Source organism: Dasypus novemcinctus, chromosome 4 (genome assembly GCF_030445035.2).
Source record: "Dasypus novemcinctus isolate mDasNov1 chromosome 4, mDasNov1.1.hap2, whole genome shotgun sequence".
Classification (NCBI taxonomy): Eukaryota; Metazoa; Chordata; class Mammalia; order Cingulata; family Dasypodidae; genus Dasypus; species Dasypus novemcinctus.
Window position 1 is genome coordinate 122,383,604 of NC_080676.1, and position 17,257 is coordinate 122,400,860.

The window sequence follows — 17,257 nt, forward strand, 5'->3', positions numbered from 1 at the left end:
GTCAAATCTGAAAGGTGTTGCCATAGGAAGGGTAGTCTGAAACTCATGGACATGAGCTGAAGTTACTGTCCACAGTGAAGTCTCAGTTCTGCTTTTAAAGTCTTTCTACTGATTGAATCAGGCAAAACAGATTATCTAGGATAACCTTCTGTAGCAGTTTGATATTATTAATGAATTCCAAAAAGAAATAATGGATTATGTTTGTAAACTGGTCTTTTCTTCTGGGCATATGAAATTATATTGGATTCAGAGGTTTACTTTATTACTTAAGTAAACCTCTTGTGTCAATAGGGCATTGAGTAGCCAACCCTTGGTGGGTGGGAACTCACAGATAAAAGGCATGGAAAAGGACAGAATTGAGGGTTCTTAATGTTGGAGTTTTAATGTTGGAATTTGATGCTGAAGGCTTAAGCTGGAGCCCCAGGAAGAGAGGAACCTTGAGCCCAGGAAGAAGCAAGCCCTGAGCCCAGTGAGGAAGTTTGAATGCTCAGAGTCAGCAGCCATCTTGTTCCAACTCATGAAAAGACTTTGGTGAGGGAAGTAACTTATGCTTTACAGCCTGGTATCCGTAAACTCCTATCCCAAATAAATATCCTTTATAAAAACCAACCAATTTCTGGTATTTTATATCAGCACCTCTTTGGCTGACTAATATACCTTCTTAAAGTCATCTTCATTGATTCTTCTTTTTTTTTTATAATTGGAAATAATGCTGCTGAGAATTAGGCATATACATATATATGTATGTTTGTGTACATATTTATTTACTTATGTATATATTTATTTATGAGTTTTCAATTTTTGCAATATCCTTATGCAGACAGCAGTAAGGTGAAATCTTGGAGCATAGTTCCAAAGTACTTTTCAGTTGCTTGATATAATTATTTTAAGTATTCTCACATTCATTGTATTTCTGTCATCCTGAGTTCTAAATGCTTCTGTGCAGTCACTATCACAAAAGCTGTGTCAACCAAAAACTCATATACTAAGACAGATTAATGGTTTAACATGTTAACTGATAAAATTTCCTCTTCAAGGAAATTCAACAGTAGTGGCAAAGATCTATATGGTTCTTCTGAAGTTTTTTGGGGGGAACAGACCAAAAGGGGGAGCTTGGGAAATGAGAGAAAAACAAAACAAAACTCTATACTACTACCAAAAAAAAAAAAAAGAAAAGAAAACAACAGATGGTTTTGTAGAATGATAAAATTAAACACCAGAATCCATTTAAAATGCATTTTATTGGTTAATGTTCATTAGGTCCAGTGACCATGGTTTGAAAAGCCAACTAGTGAGTAATAATGCCATGTTTTTGAAAGTCAGCATATCAGCAAAGCTCTACTTCAGTGAACAAAGTTCTAAAAGCCGAAAAATCAAGCACAGTCTTACCCAAACAATCCCACTCTCCAGCTAGCATTAAACTGCCACAGGAATGTCATCAATCTCTGAAGGCCATGATTTTCAAAACCTTATATAAAATCAGCAGTTTGAATGTTTTGTAGAATAACTTCTATAAGTTTATTTCAATAGCTTTGTCAGTTAATGAAAATGAAAGTAATACCTCAATTGAAAGCCACACAAGTCAATTGTAAAATAGAATTTTAAAGCCCTTCAGATCCATCAAGTCCTTCATTTCCCTCATAATCTGAAACACATCAAATAATAATATGATGATATGAAAAATAAACTTATCAAGATTTGTGCAGGAACTGGGCTGAAATATACAGAGACATTGACCAAAACTCTTAAGAACATGAGCTCTATAAATAGAAAATGATAAAATTTTACCTGTGTAATATATTATTAGGCATGCCTGTTAGACTGTATTGGTCCAACCAGGCAGAATATTAATGATGTTGTATTATACTAGATAGCAGTGAAATACTGATAAAATGTGAAAACATTCCATTATCTAGTGGAAGACTCACTACATACTTACCTGTGCTATGTCAAAATATAAAGCTGGTAGGATCATATTTATGTGAGTCTGTAGAGAAAATATTTTTATGATTTTGCTATGTTAGGAATTTCTGAACAAACATTATTTAGCCTTGGAACATGGGCCAAAAGACAAGCCTGGAAGTTAAATTGTGTCTATATAAATAACAGTAACTCCAGAGAGATTTAACTCTCTAGGGGCATGTGTTTACATTTGAAGTGGCACTGAGATCTGAGACAAAGGAGAGGTTGCAGGATTGTAAAGATGAAGACACTGGTTTTATCCTCCCCCTGGACAGATTAATTTACATTCTGAAGAGTAGGAATCCAGGATCCTTCCCTTCTGTGTTACCAAGGAAAATTTGTTTACCATAAGCCATAAGGAATTATAGGTCTCAGTCTCATATTCTCTATCTCTCTGTCTCTTTTACACACACACACACACACACACACCTCCTATTTCTATGTAGTCAGTCAAATTGATTATTTTCCAGGGCCCTCAACTATAGTAGACTTTGTTACAACATAGAGTGGTATCTGGTTCTGATCACATCACCTCAGGGCTAAGAGTTGGGGCAAAAGGGAGCCAGTAAAGATATTTGCTATAAAAATATAGTAATTTGCTCTGTTCAATAAACCATGTGCCTGCATTCCAAGCAATATGATGAATATAGTTAGTAGCATCTTACTTCAAGTTCAAAATAATGAACACAAAGATAGACAGGCAGATAATTAAATACTTCTGCAGAGGACCTTACTGACTTCCATGACTTGTAACATTACTATTATTCAAAGAAACCTTCCATTCTGGATCCAAATTTCTAACTTCAAGAATATATTTGCTCTCCTTCTAGCATTAGTTTAACAAATATTTAAGATACCTGTTTTTCTGTTATGCACAAATGCCACCAAACATTTCCCACTTGAATTCCAGACTTATAATGGCATCCTCCCAGAATCCCCTAATTACAGCCTGAGACTCCTTGGGCATGTGAATAGGAAAATTTTATCTAATATCCCAGGTATCTCTAAATAAGTTTGTTTTGAAATTTCCAGTGACAATTTCCTAGCCAAGCAATACTGAACCTTCCTGTTTGTCAGTGAGAAGGTCTTCTTTGGATTTAGCCAGTTTCTGAAATTTGGTGAACTGTCTTTCTCAAATATGGACTTATTTCTGCCCTTAAGCATTTTGATTTATTCAGCCTTGACTACCTAAACAGGACCAAGTGACAACAAATCTTGTAAATTCTTTCAGCTGGGAATTGACTAGATCATTTTCACAGTAGAAAAGGCATTTGAATGGAAGAATGCTCACTGAACAGGCACCACAATGACCACTTATTCTGCAGTACCTCAAATAAACTTCTAAATCTGGCCAAAGAGTCTCATCCAGATGAAAACTATTCAGTATTGAATCATGAATAAGGCTGATCCATTTTTAAAAAGGGTCAGTAAATAAGCATTTTTTGTGTTCCTCTCTGTGGACACTATCAAATATCATGCAATAATATATTTCTTTGACTTTATTATCAATATGAAGAAGACTTAAACAATTCCAGAAATTAAGTCTGCTCCCACATACAATACAGCATTATCATGTCAGGTGTTAGGTCACAGCCTGTGAAATCCTTTCTAAATATTCTGGTTATGGTGTTAGCCTAACCTTGCTTAATTAACATTTCCCTGTTTCACGCCAGTGGGAAATTATGTTTTATGCCTTGAGACATTGATGTCCCTTGAATTAATTTGCTTTGTCAATTGGGAACTGTATTGTTGGTGATCAGTGTTTGTAAACCTAGGCAGAATTAACAATGCAAATTTTGCAAAATATTATGCAACATTATTTCTGGGTGAAAAAGAAAATTACAATAATATAGGGAATAATATTTCATATCAAGTGGTATTGCTTAAGAAATGCATATTTTCATCTTAAATGAGACAGTGATTACTTACATTCAACAGAACTACCCACCACATTTTTGAGACTAGATTAGCAGGAAAATATAAGCCATATTAAGATAGTGTTCTGCAGAGAAGTCACATGAGAATTAAAGAAGCAGAAGAGTAGATATCCTGTATTCACTTATTAAACAAAATAAAATCCACTTTTTTGCTTTCCTATTTTCATAGTGTCAATTTTAAGATGCTTTGTCCTTCTTGGTTTAACAAATAAGATTTTAGTTCTCAGAACCCAGAATACTGCCCCACGTGTTAAAAACTAGTAGCAAAAAGAAAGTAAGAAAAATTAGTAGAAAATGATCTGTATTATGCTACTGCTGCAGAAAAGGCAGACAGTATTCATTATCATTACAGTTTTTTTGATACAATGGTAAATGACAATTTCATAAATGTTCACTCTTCTTTTCCATTCCTATGTGAATATATGTAAAATATTTTCTATTGTTTTAATTGTTGTTATAGTCTTCTCCAAAGCCTCCATTTTCATCTTACTAACGACACATTTGAATAAGAAGCTCATTGCATAAATTATTTCTTTTTTTAGAATATTTTTTGTGTCCCATCAAAAGAGATTTTGTCCACCCAAAGATTGAAAATATATTCTCCTTTGTTTTCTCCTAGCTGTTTTATAGTTTCATCACTCATGTGTAGACATTTACCAATTTTCAGTTAATTGATACATATGACTTGTGTTAATGCTCAAGATGAAGTTTTTTCCTTTAAGAATACTAGATTTTTGTCATAATTAAAAAGCAAACAAACTTTTTCTTCCCCAGTAAATTATTTTGGCAACTTTTTCAATGTCAACTAATACAAGTGTGGGTCTATTTTTGTATTCTATCATTTAATTGATCTATATGTCTGTCATCTGTTTTAAGATAAGCCTTGAAATCAGGCAGTGAAAACTTCTATATATTTTTTCTCTTTTGTGGATACTGTTTAGCTAATTTAGAATACTTAAAATTTCATAAACATTTTCAAGTTTGTTATCAATGTCTACAAATGTCAGGTAGATTTTGTTTGGGCTTATGTTGAATCTATGTATCACATGTGAAAAGCTGGTATCTTAATAATATTGTCTCTTAAGCCTCAAAAAGTGTGTATCTTTATATTGTTTAATTTAAATTTAAACAAAATTTAATTTAAAACAAAAATGAAATTTTTGTTTCTAGTATCAGTTCTTGAATGTGTTTTGTTGAATATATTCTTGTGGTAAATATTATAATTTTTTAAAATTTAATTTTCCAAGTATCTATTGCTTATATAGAGAAATATTATTAATTTTGGCCTTATAATCTGTGACTATGCTAACTTAAGTTATTAGATTATGGACTACACTTGAAGATAATTTGGATGTTTTTTTCTATTCTGCCTAAACATATCAACTGTGGATAAAAAGAAAAATGTTTACTACTTCTTTTCCAATTAGTATACACTTTATTTCTTTTCTTGCATTCTTACAAGGTGAGGTATAGCGCACAAGGTTGAACAAAAGTGAAATGGGTGGAAATCCGTACATGAATTATTTTCTAAGGAGAGAAGTGGCAGTCTTTCTCCATTAAGTATGGTATTTAGTGTAGGTATATTTAAGATTATATTTATTTTTAGATGAGGAAGAATTATTCTAATTGTATTATACTTTTGGTGCTACATTTAAGAATACTTTGCCTAAGTGAAGTTCTAGAAATTTTCTCCTATGTTTCATTTTAACTATTTTATAGTTTTAGCTTTACATTTAGTCCTCAAACCAATTTTTGCATTACTTTCTACAACTGTGTAAGCTGTGTTTATAATCACAGTATTACATGTAGATGTACAGTTATACAATCTATTTTTTAAAAAATATATACATATTGTTTTGGCACACTTCCATTCAAAATCATTTGCATATAATATGAAAATTATAGGATTTTCAATTTTATTCCATTGAACTATATGTCCATGCCACACGCTCTTGTTTACTGTAACATCATAGTAAATTTGGGAATCAGATTATAAGATTTCCAACTTTGTCTTCTTTTTTTAATTAAAAAAAATGGTTTTATAAATGAATAAGGGGATTTTTTGCAGGAATTGTGAGATGCTTCATAGAAAAAAACCTGCAGTGCTTTGAAGAGACTGTTGTTAGTAATATGGACCCTAAAGAGACTTTTTATAATGCCTTAGAAGCAAATGATGAACTATTATTGGAAACTGGAGGAAAGGCGATCCATGTTTCAAAGTTGCAGAGAACTTGGCAAGATTAAATCTTGGTGTGTTATGGAAGGCAGAATTTTAGCATTGTGAGCCTAGGCATTTAGCCAAAGAACTTTTCAAAGTGAACTTGGAGAGTGCAGCTTGGATTCTCCCTGAAGTTTATAGTAAAATGCTGGATGAGAGAGATAAACTGAGAACTGAACTGTTAGGCACAAAGGACACAGACACTGATTCTGGAAATTCCAAGGCTCTGGAAATCAAGCCCGCAGATGATAGTGTCCCATCTGAGGACTTACCTAAACTTGGAACTTGTAAATCAGTATTGAAGATGCAGTTATCTCAGAAAGACTTGAGAAAAGTTTTACTGTCTGATGGCTTAGACCCTTGCATCTTGCATGCTAAACCAGCAAATTTTTCGAGAGAGCTGTATGAACAAAACTGTTGTAGAATTTGAGAAAGGTTCAATTATTTGCATATCGAGAGGCTAGGACTCAGGAATGATTTTGAGAAGGAAAAATGGTTTATTGACCGGCTGGACTCGGGAGCTTTCTGTTTTAATCCCCAGCCCAGAACAAGATTTTTGAGTCCCTTTTATACAGAGAGGAAAGGCTAAATGGTTCTTTTGTTTCAGTTTTCAATAGGCTTGAATTAACATATATATCTTTCACATCTTAGGTAAGCTCTTAGCATGGACCTCAGGCATTCTAGATAAGCTTTTAGCATATTTGGTTTGCATTTCCCCTGAATACTTAAAGTTTATAGACTTTGCCTTGTTAAACTGTTTCCTGGGACTGGAGTCATTGCCATGGTCACCAAGGACAGGACTGCAGCCTCTTACCATCTCACACCCACAAGTCAGACAGCTTAGGTTATCTCTGAAGAGACAAAGAGCCTCCCACCCATAGCCCACATCAAAACTACTGCTGAGTTGGACTAAAAGGGATATGGAAGAGAGAGACTGAAGGGAAAAGAATTTCAAGAGGAAAAACATGGAAGCTGAGATCTGGAATTAAGACATCACCTTGGACCAAGAAAGGAACCCCACCCATGTGTACAGAGAGGGTGAGTTTGCCCCAGCAGTTGAAGAGGATGGATATTCCCACCCAATGTTTGGAGAGAGTTTTGCTGCCCCAGCATACGGGTAGGGTGGAGCACATTCCTCAACTACTAGGGTGGTTAAGCTCACTATCCCATAAGTCTGAGAGGGGTGTGCTTGTCCCCCATGGGTTAGTGAAGGCCAGGTGGCCAACTTGTTGCTCTGAGAGGGTTAAGCCTATATGACAAAGGTTAGGGAAGATGTCATCCTTACTTCATTATACTAGGGGTGTTAAGACTCTAACCCAAAGTTTGGATAAAGTGTGGCAATCACCCAAAAACTCTTGGAGGATAAGATCTAGAGCTTGGTCGCCATCCAGATTCTTGATGAGGGTGGAACCAAAAGATTGGACTAGCCTGTGGAAACTCTGTGTCTTCACATGGCCCCAAGGAGAAGAAACCATCATCCTAAGATTCTCAGACTTTGACATCTAAAGAAGTATGTCCTGCTGATTTACTGAACTGTAGAGGACGCATGACTCATGTTTCCTCTCAATTTCTCCTTATGATAATGAAAATGTTCTTCCATTATCTGTCCATTTGTGTACTGGAATCAGATAAATTATTTTGTAGGTTTCAGAAGTCTACAGCCAGATGGAACACTGCCTCAAGACAAACTGTATTTCTTTAAGCTGATTATGATATGATTTTGCACTTAGTATTGTTAGTGAAATAAGGTTTTTTGAATATTGTTTTGAAATGGAGTTAGCCGTTTAATAATATTGATAAGTTCCAAAAAAAAAGTTGGATTATGTTTGTAAACTGGTCATTTCCTCTAGGCACATTAGAGTGTACTGGATTCAGAGGTTTCACTTTTACTTGATTAAATAGTGATTGGATCACATCAGTGGCCCACACTGCAGAGAAGGGAGGTTGGAGTTTTGAGCTGGAGTCTGGGAATATTGTACACAGAGGAGCAGAACAGCTGAGCCCAGAGGAAAACATGCCCCAGTGTTGTAGAAGTTGAGAGAGGTTCAATTATTTGTGTATAGAAAGACCAGGACTCAGGAATGATTTTGAGAAGGAAAAATAATTTATTGATGGCTGGCCAGACTTGGGAGCTTTCTGTTTCAAACCCAAGCCTCACCTCGAATAAGATTTTCAAGTTCCTTTTATAGAGTGGTGAGTCAAATAGTGCTTTTATTAAAGAAAACTACACTCTTTGTTAGTTAAGTGTTTGCCTGAGTACTAGGTAGGTTTTGAATTAACATATCACCCACATTTCAAGTGAGCTTGAATTAACATCTTGCCCACATTCCATCTGGATGGAACTTTGAATACACGTTCAGTCTTACATTCTTTCTGAACAGTCAAACCCCTATTACTTAATTGGATTTCTAGAGACTAGGCACACTTGGATACAGAATTAGATGATTTTGAATTTATGCACAGGCTATATTATATTTCCCATTTGAGGCCAAGTCCAAGTTCCTTTAAGTTTCAACATCATGACCATCAGAATTTCCCTGAACTGACTGGTATGTATATAGTGTTTACATTGCTAAATTGCCTCCCAGGACTGGAGTCATTGCCATGGTCACCAAGGGCAGGACTGCAGCCTTTCACTGTCCCATACCCACAAGTCAAAACACAAAGAGACAAACAGCCTCCCACCTATAGCCCACATCACTGGGAAGAGAAGAACCTAGGAAGCCGGAACTCTTGTCGAACATTGGCCGCCATCTTGCTCCAATACTTGGCAATGGACTTTGGTGAGAGAAGTAACTTACGCTTTATGGCTGGTAACTTTAAGTCTCTACCCCAAATAAATACCCTTTAAAAAGGCAACAGATTTCTGGTATTTTGCATCAGTACCCCTTTGGCTACTAATACATATTGTTGAAATGGAGTGAGCTTTAGTCCAATGTCTATAGAAACTTATCCAAGAATACAGTGGAGTTTTGAAATTGTCAATTGATATTTGACAATTTTCTTCAGTGCATATGATCCTAAAAGCCAAGTAATCAGTGGAAGGCTCAAACTTTTGAAAGCCAGGTAATCAGCACTAGATTAATTCCTGTGAACAACCTTCTGAAACCAGCTTATCAAATCAACAACAGTCTTACTACAGAAAATGCTTCCATGGATGACATCAGTCTTCTCCTGCCACAATTACAAACCATCCCCCAAACAACCATTCAACCAAAATACTTACATAAAATCAGAATTTTGTTGTTTTCAAAGACTATGCCTGATTCTAGCAATAGAAATAATCATATCATTGATGTGGAGACAGTGGCCACTGGAGGTTCTGAAGGCAGGGAGAAGAAAAAACAAGAGTAATATGGGGACATATTGGGGTCTTGGGAATTTTCCTGAATGACATTATAAAGACAGATACAGGCCATTATAAATCTTGTCATACCCTACAGAACTGTGTGGGAAAGAGTGTAAACTACAATGTAAATTTTAATCCACATTTAGTGGCAATGCTCCAAAATGTGTTCATCAGTTGCAATGAATGTACCTCACTAATGAAAGATATTTTTAACATGGGAGAGGAATGTTTATTTATTTATTTATTTACGTAAAGGGCACCCACTACCTTCTACCATTGCTATTTTATAGTCTATTCTTCATTTAGAGACAAGAATGCCTTGCAAGAATTTGAAGGCCAATACACATTTCTATTAGAGTAAATTCAGATTGCTTAATGACTTAAAATACCCTTCATGACCTGAGACCATGTCTTTCTTAACCTATTAATATTACTCAGCAAAAACTCACTATACTCTACTGCCCACCTCAGTTTTGCTAGCTGGAGTTGCAGGACTTGCTTTCACACTTCCTTCCTATCTTTTCTCCAAATGAGTTTCTATGAAAACCCATTAAAAATGCCAACCACTTACCCACATATATCCTCTATTACTTATCCTTTGTTATTTTTCAAGAATACTTATCACCACATGACAAATTTATTTGCTACATTAGACTGAGGAAAAGGAAGGGCTCTTTACTATTTCTTTGTTGCTATATTGTCAGTGCCAATAATAGTCCTATCACATAGTAGACACTCAAAAACTATTTACTGAATGAGTTGATATATACATAGAAAGATATACATACATATTCATTTGATAAATTCAGTAGAATATCATTGAAGGACCAGATTACATAAGGAAAATTTGTATGAGTGTATTTTGGGAAGAGGCAGGTAAAGAAATTGGAAGCTGACAAAAACAGAATTTTCACAATCTTTAATAGAATTTTTCAGAATCTTGGCATCCTAACTATCACTTCCCTAGTTTCACTCCCCATTTTTTCTCAACAGTACTATCGATGTTGCTTCATAAATGTACTTGCTAACACATGTTTTTCCACCCTTAAAACTCATCCTGAATTATATATACAAAGCAGAGATTTTAGGATATTTTACCTCTCTCAATGAAAAATATTCAGTGGCTTTCCAGTGTCTGCAATATAAGGTTCAAACTCTTTAGAAGGACATATTTGCCTCTTGCGGTCACCCCTCGGGCTGAAGTGTGGTTTGCTGGCCTGGCGGGGGAGCGGCCGCGGTAGGCCTAATTCCAAGCCGCTGCCCCCATAATAGGGTGGCTGGTCGGACTCACCGCCACCCCTGAAGGGAGCTCGGCATGGGCGCAGAGTGCCCTCGGGTCTCCCCTTCTCGGCAGCCATGCTTCCGCGGCCGCCCCTCCTCCCGGATAGCACCACACGATGCCTTATGAGGCAATACCCTTCTTCTTCTTTCTCCCTGCACAGGCGCAGGGCGGAAAATTCCAGTCTACCCTTTCCCCCGCCCCCGACAGCAGCAACAGCCAGGCGTGGGCAGAAAATTCCAGTCTGCCTCCCCCCCCCCCCCAGCAGCAACAGCCAGGCACAAGGCGGGAGACTCAAGTCTGCCTTCTACCCCAGCAACAGCAGCCACCAATCCCTAAACCCTGCCACTTCCCCCAGCAACAGCAACAGCCAATCCCTAATCACCACCCCTCCCCCATCCAGTACCTCCCACTGACCTTTCTCCGGCAACCAATCAGAACAGGGCGTGGCTTCGACCAATCAGCCTTCCCCAGCCCCTATAAAACTGTTGCCTCTCCCTCAATAAAGTTGGACTTGCATGTTTACCTTGTCTCCGCGGTAGTTCTTCTGCCGTGCGCCCTCCAGTCCTGAGAGCCCCCGACAAGGGCCTGGCCTCCCTTGTCCCCAGTTCGTCGCCTGCTTTTCTGGGCGACCCCCTCATCACCGGCTTCGCTGGGCGACCCTGTCAGCCGAACCACGCAACCCCTGTGAGACCGACCCCTCGTCTGCTGCCGGACCAACCCCTCATCCCAAGTGGGACCAACCCTTCGTCCCAAGTGGGACCGACCCCTCGTCCCAAGCTGGACCGACCCCTCGTCCGCAGCCAGACCCCACCTCTACCGACTGAGCAAACCGTCGCAGCTGGCGTCCAACGTGGGGCCGAGCAACCCCACCACAGCCTCACTCCATAACCTGGTGCCCCCCCCTCCTCTCTTCTCACCGTGGGGCTTCTCTCGTGCAACATTGCTGCTACCTGAGCCTTGGCTACCTCATACAATCCACGGCGGTCTGGGAGAATCGCTGGATGGCTTTCTCCTTCCGTGTCGGGGGCTTATACCGACCCACTATGATTAAGAGGAGCCTTGGATTTCTCAGGAGCGCATGCTAGCACGTCTGAAGTAACCCTACCACAGCCCTACGCCCTCCTCTCTTCTCACCCCTATCTTTTCGCTCTGCATTGCTGCTCCTGAATCTTGGTGACCTCATACGATCCACGGCGGTCTGGGAGAATCGCTGGATGGCTTTCTCCTTCCATGTCGGGGGCTTATACCAACCCGCTATGACTAAGAGGCGCCAATAAAACTCTCAGGAGTGCATGCCTGAGCACCTCCACCCCTGCCTTCACCTCTGCCTCCTCCCCTCCGTGCTTGCTCCCCTTTGCCTTGCTCCACTGCTCGTCGTTCCGCCTTCCCCTCGTCGGGGCCTTCCTTTGGCCCGCGACCACCGTCGGAGTCCCGTTGGCTCCGACCCCTCGTCTCACCGCGCACCTCGGCTCCCATCGCCGTGCTCTCAAGGTAAGGGCCCCTTTTCTTATCGGCTCCAAAAGGCCATTAGCAATGGGTAACATCCTTTCTGCTAAGCAAGCCCCACAAGTTCGGGCCCTCGCCGGTCTCCTAGACACTCACTGGTGTAAGATCTCTTTGAAACAGCTCCAAGTATATTGGGACCTTCTTCTCCCCTTTAATCTGTGGCTTACCACGTGTCAGCTTTGGGACCCGGATACCTATACTCGCCTTATAGATAGGGTCACTTCTGCTGTGGAGCAGGAAGGTAAAAGATTCCCTCCTGGCTTATTACCGGCGCTTTTTACCATCCGCTCCTGCCTTCAAGGCGCCCCTACTATCGACTCCTTCCGGCCACGCCACCACCACCACCGTGATTGTCAGGACAGCGACTTTAACCGGGATCCTGATTGGGATCCTGATGCCGGCTCCGACTCCGACTCTGAGTCGCTTGTCAAGCGCCTTAATAACGCGCTCGAAAATTGTCCCCCTAAACAGTGTAATCTTGCAGTGCCGAGCGCCGGTGAAGATGGCGAACTTCCGCCTTCTTCCTCGCTCGAAAAGGGGAGGTCCCTTTGCCCCTCCCTCCCCCAGACGACTTCCTGCCTGGGTGGGTCGGAAGCTCCTTCCCCGCCATTTTACCCCTCCGCGCAGGGCAGTCAGCGGCCATCTTGTAGCCCACGGCCATTTTGTGACCCGCCGCCATTTTGTAGCACCGCTGGGGATGGCCCGCAGCCATTTTGTAACACCACATGGGCAATGGCTCCTCTTGCGCCCTCTGCGCCAGCGGCCACCCCCAGCTCTGCCTCCCCCTGGCAGCCCCATCCATCCGATCCGTGGCAAGCTGCCGCACGCGTGGCCCCCTCTAGCCTATTTTTGGACCCGTATTCCTCCCCTGCCAAGCGCGAGTTCTGTGAGTCCCATGCCCAGGCTGCTGTTCTGGACTTTGCCCGCCGTTTCCGCCTCTACCTGGCCTCCCACCCCCAATATGCGGGGCCGGGGGCTGAGGCTGCCTTCTCCCGCCATTTTGCTGAGCTCTTCCTGCAGCACTTTGAAGCTGAGGTGGCCCAGGCCTCTGGCTCCCTCTCACCACCCGTCTTGGCTCCCCTGAGTCCTGGAGCGGAGATCCCACCACATGACCTGTCCCTTGAAAGCTGCAGGGTGGGTGGGCCCCTGGCTGTGCTGGGCCCTTCTCGGTCATCTGAGGACCTGGCCAGCCCCCTCCCTTCCTCAGTCTCTTCCTCTTCTATGACCTCCTTGAAGCTGAAGCTAAAGAAATGCTTCTCCCTCCGCTCAGTGGGTCGCTCCGTCCGCAGTTCAGTCCGTGGTATCCTGCAGTGGCGGGGGACCGTTGACCCACCCTCTCCAGCTGAGCCCCTGGAGACCTCCTCAGGCCCCCCAGTCTTAGGAGGAAACAGCAACTCCAACTCCTCTGGTGGGGCTGGGACCATTGGTAGGGGACTGGTTGGTGACGAGATGTCCCCTGGGGAAAGATGGACTCACCGTTTTGAGAGGCTGAGACTAAGTCGGAGAGGGGGGGCCTTGAAAGATGGAACAGGGATGGTGCAGAGGGAAGAGCTGCTGAGTTTCATGGGGGCTGAAGAGGCAGCCCCTGACCCAGCTGGAGTGAGCCGGAGAGGAGGGGCAACCGGGCCTACCTCAGGGGGAGGAGGGCAACCTCAGTGGCAGAAGTGCCGCTTATTGCTTCGGAGTGAAGGAAAAGGAGGAGGAGGAGGAAGTCGCCTGGAGTTCTTTGTACCACCCAAGGCTTCTCGGCCCCGACTCAGCATTCCCTGCTCCACTATAACAGACGTCCGAATGACCACAGCCCTGGAGATGCCTGACCGGGAGAACACATTCGTGGTTAAGGTGGAAGGCCCCTCAGAGTATATCCTGGAGACAGCTGATGCGCTACATGTGAAGGCCTGGGTGTCTAATATCCAAAAATGCCTGAGCCCAGGACCTTGCCCTGCCACCAGCCCCCGCCCCATGACCCTCCCTCTGGCCCCTGGGACCTCATTCCTTGCAAGGGAGAACAGAGACAGCCTGGAGCTGCCCTGCCTGAATCACTCAGAGAGTCTGCCCAGCCAGGATCTGCCGCTGGGACCCAGCGAGAGCAATAACCGCCTGACACAGGGGCCATATGGAAGCCTCTCAGACTGTCCCTCCGCATCCATCTCCCCCAGTTCTGCCTCCATTGCTGCCTCCCATTTTGACTCAATGGAACTGCTTCCCCTAGAATTACCCCCTCGCATACCCATTAAAGAGGGACCTCCAGCAGAGACAGTTCATCCCCTCTCAGCTCCCTACCCTCCCCTGGACACTCCAGAAATGGCCACAGGGTCATTTCTGTTCCAGGGAGAGTCAGAAAGAGGTGAGGGGGACCAGCCCCTCTCAGGATATCCTTGGTTCCATGGGATGCTCTCTCGACTCAAGGCTGCCCAGTTAGTGCTGGCAAGAGGTACTGGCTCTCATGGCGTTTTCCTGGTATGTCAGAGTGAGACGAGGCAGGGCAAATATGTCCTCACTTTCAACTTCCAGGGCAAGGCCAAGCACCTGTGTTTGTCACTGAATGAGGAGGGCCAGTGCCGAGTCCAGCACCTGTGGTTCCAGTCCATTTTCGATATGCTCGAGCATTTCCGGGTGCACCCCATCCCTCTGGAGTCTGGAGGCTCCAGTGATGTTGTCCTTGTCAACTATGTCATATCCTCCCAGCGGCAGCAGGGTGAGCAGAGCAGGTCTGCAGGGGAGGAGGTGCCCGTATACCCAGGAAGTGAGGCCGAGAGCAGGCCGAGAGCCCTGCAGAGGTGTGCGAGGGAGATGCGTCAAACCCGCCACCTCTGTAGCGGATGTCCCGCAGGGAACGGTGCCAAATGCGAGTGATCCAGCACCAACTGAGCCAGCTCACCCTCCACCCCGAGAGGCAACCATCCAACCCTGAAGTCCGTTCGCTGCTCGCACTCTACAGTCAGTGCAGACGCCGCAACCCTCGCCATGCTGGCGAGCCAATTAACATAATCTCTCTCCTTCTCCTTATGCTCTCCCTCGTCACCTCTGGCCAAGCTAACCCCTCTCACCAGCCCTTCAATTGGACACTCGCTCTCTGACAACAAGAAAGAGTTCTCGCCTATAATATCACCTCAGGTGCCCCGTCCTTCACTGCACGTGTGTGTGCTCTCGCTAATCAGCAGAGCTGCTGGGGGTCTAAGCAACAATATGGCCCCCACAACCACCTTATATCGGGCTTTTACATCTGCCCTTCCTCTGCTCGAGGCTGCCACGACCCTGCACATTATTACTGCCCCTCCTGGGGCTGTGTAACCATGGCATATGGCTGGAGAGGCGCTCCAAACCGGGACCCTTATCTCTCCTTCCGCATTGCAAATACTTCCCAGTGGAACATAATCATCCTCACTGTTAAAGACCCTACTAACACTGCCTGGCTGCACGGCCGTACATATGGCATCCGGCTTTACATGTCGAGCTATGATTATGGTGCCTTCTTCATAATAAAAAAGAAATTGCCTACTCCCACCCCTTCAGTTGCAGTTGGTCCCAACGCAATCATCAACCCTCCCTCTCCTCCTTCTGCTGCGCCGAGGCCAATCATCAATCCTCCTTCTCCTCCTCCACCATCTACCATTCCCTCCTACATAACCTCCAGCAGTCAATCCTCTAATCCTGTCCGTACCCCTCCTACCCCTCTACCCCCACTACAGATCCATAACCCACTTCTGTCTCTAGTCCAAGCTACCTTTCGTACACTTAACTCCTCCAATTCTAACCTTACCATTAGCTGTTGGCTATGCCTCTCCCCCTCACTTCCTCTCTACGAGGCCATAGCCACCAATGCCTCTTACCAATCTTCTGATAGCAGCAATCCCGCCTCCTGTAACTGGAACCAAATGAAGGTAGGACTGACAATCCAATCTGTCTCTCAAAGCGGGCTTTGCGTCACCAGAATCGGAGGCGCTGTTCACCCCTCCATGAAGACTCTTTGCAACCTTACAGTCACCCCTAATGTAACCTCAAAATTTCTTTTACCCCCCAATAATACCAGATGGCTGTGTTCCTCCACAGGTCACACCCCGTGTCTTAATGTCGGCACCCTCAACTCCACCAACGAAACCTGCGTGCTCGCAATCATACTCCCCCGGGTTTTCTATCATACAAATAACCAATTCTTTGATTCCTGGCAGCACTATCTTCTTCCAGTCCATGTGCAGAAAAGAGAAATCATTGCCGCCATTACTATCGCCTCTCTTCTAGGTCTTGCAGGAGCTGGCACCGGAATTGCAGCCTTAACCACTCATAGCACCGCTTTCTCATCTCTCAGGGCAGCCATCGACGAGGATGTCGCCCGCCTCGAAACATCCATCTGCCACTTAGAAAAATCACTTAACTCCCTATATGAAGTGGTTCTTCAAAATCATAGGGGGTTAAACCTCCTCCTCCTCAAAGAGGGAGGTCTCTGTGCCGCTCTTGGCGAGGAGTGCTGTTTCTATGCTAACTACTCTGGTCTCATTCAGGACAATCTGGCCCAAGTCAGGGCCGGCCTGGAAAACCGAAAAAGGGAGAGAGAATCCCAAGGAGGCTTCTCCTGAGGATTCAATGGCATCCTCCCCTACATCCTCCCTTTCATAGGCCCCCTAATTATTGTCCTCTTCGCACTGGCAGTCGGACCATGGGCTATTAGAAGGATCATCCAACTCGCCAAGGATCAGGCTAATGCAATTTTTAGCACATACGTACAGGTCAGCTATCAGCGACTCGCCACTGCTGAGGACACCCCCCCCATTTCATCTCGGCCTCCTCCTACCCGACCTCTTCCTGCTCACTCTTCCCGCAGGTGCCCCAAGTCTTCTGTAACCGCGGCCCCCCATGCCTCCATCACTCTCAAGCAGCTCCAGCCCCGCTAAACGGCCCACAACCCGCTTTCCCCGGCCGGCGGCCTGCTTTCTAGCATCTAATAACGTTTCTGCTTTTGCCTCCCCATACTTCTGTGGAGCTTCCTCCTGTCTCAACCTCAC

General features: G+C 43.6%; 1 pseudogene; it reads left to right on the forward strand.

Annotated features, from left to right (window-relative positions):
• Positions 1 to 12,986: 12,986 nt before the first annotated feature.
• On the forward strand, positions 12,987 to 15,110 carry LOC101438801 (SH2B adapter protein 1 pseudogene; annotated as a pseudogene).
• Positions 15,111 to 17,257: the final 2,147 nt, after the last annotated feature.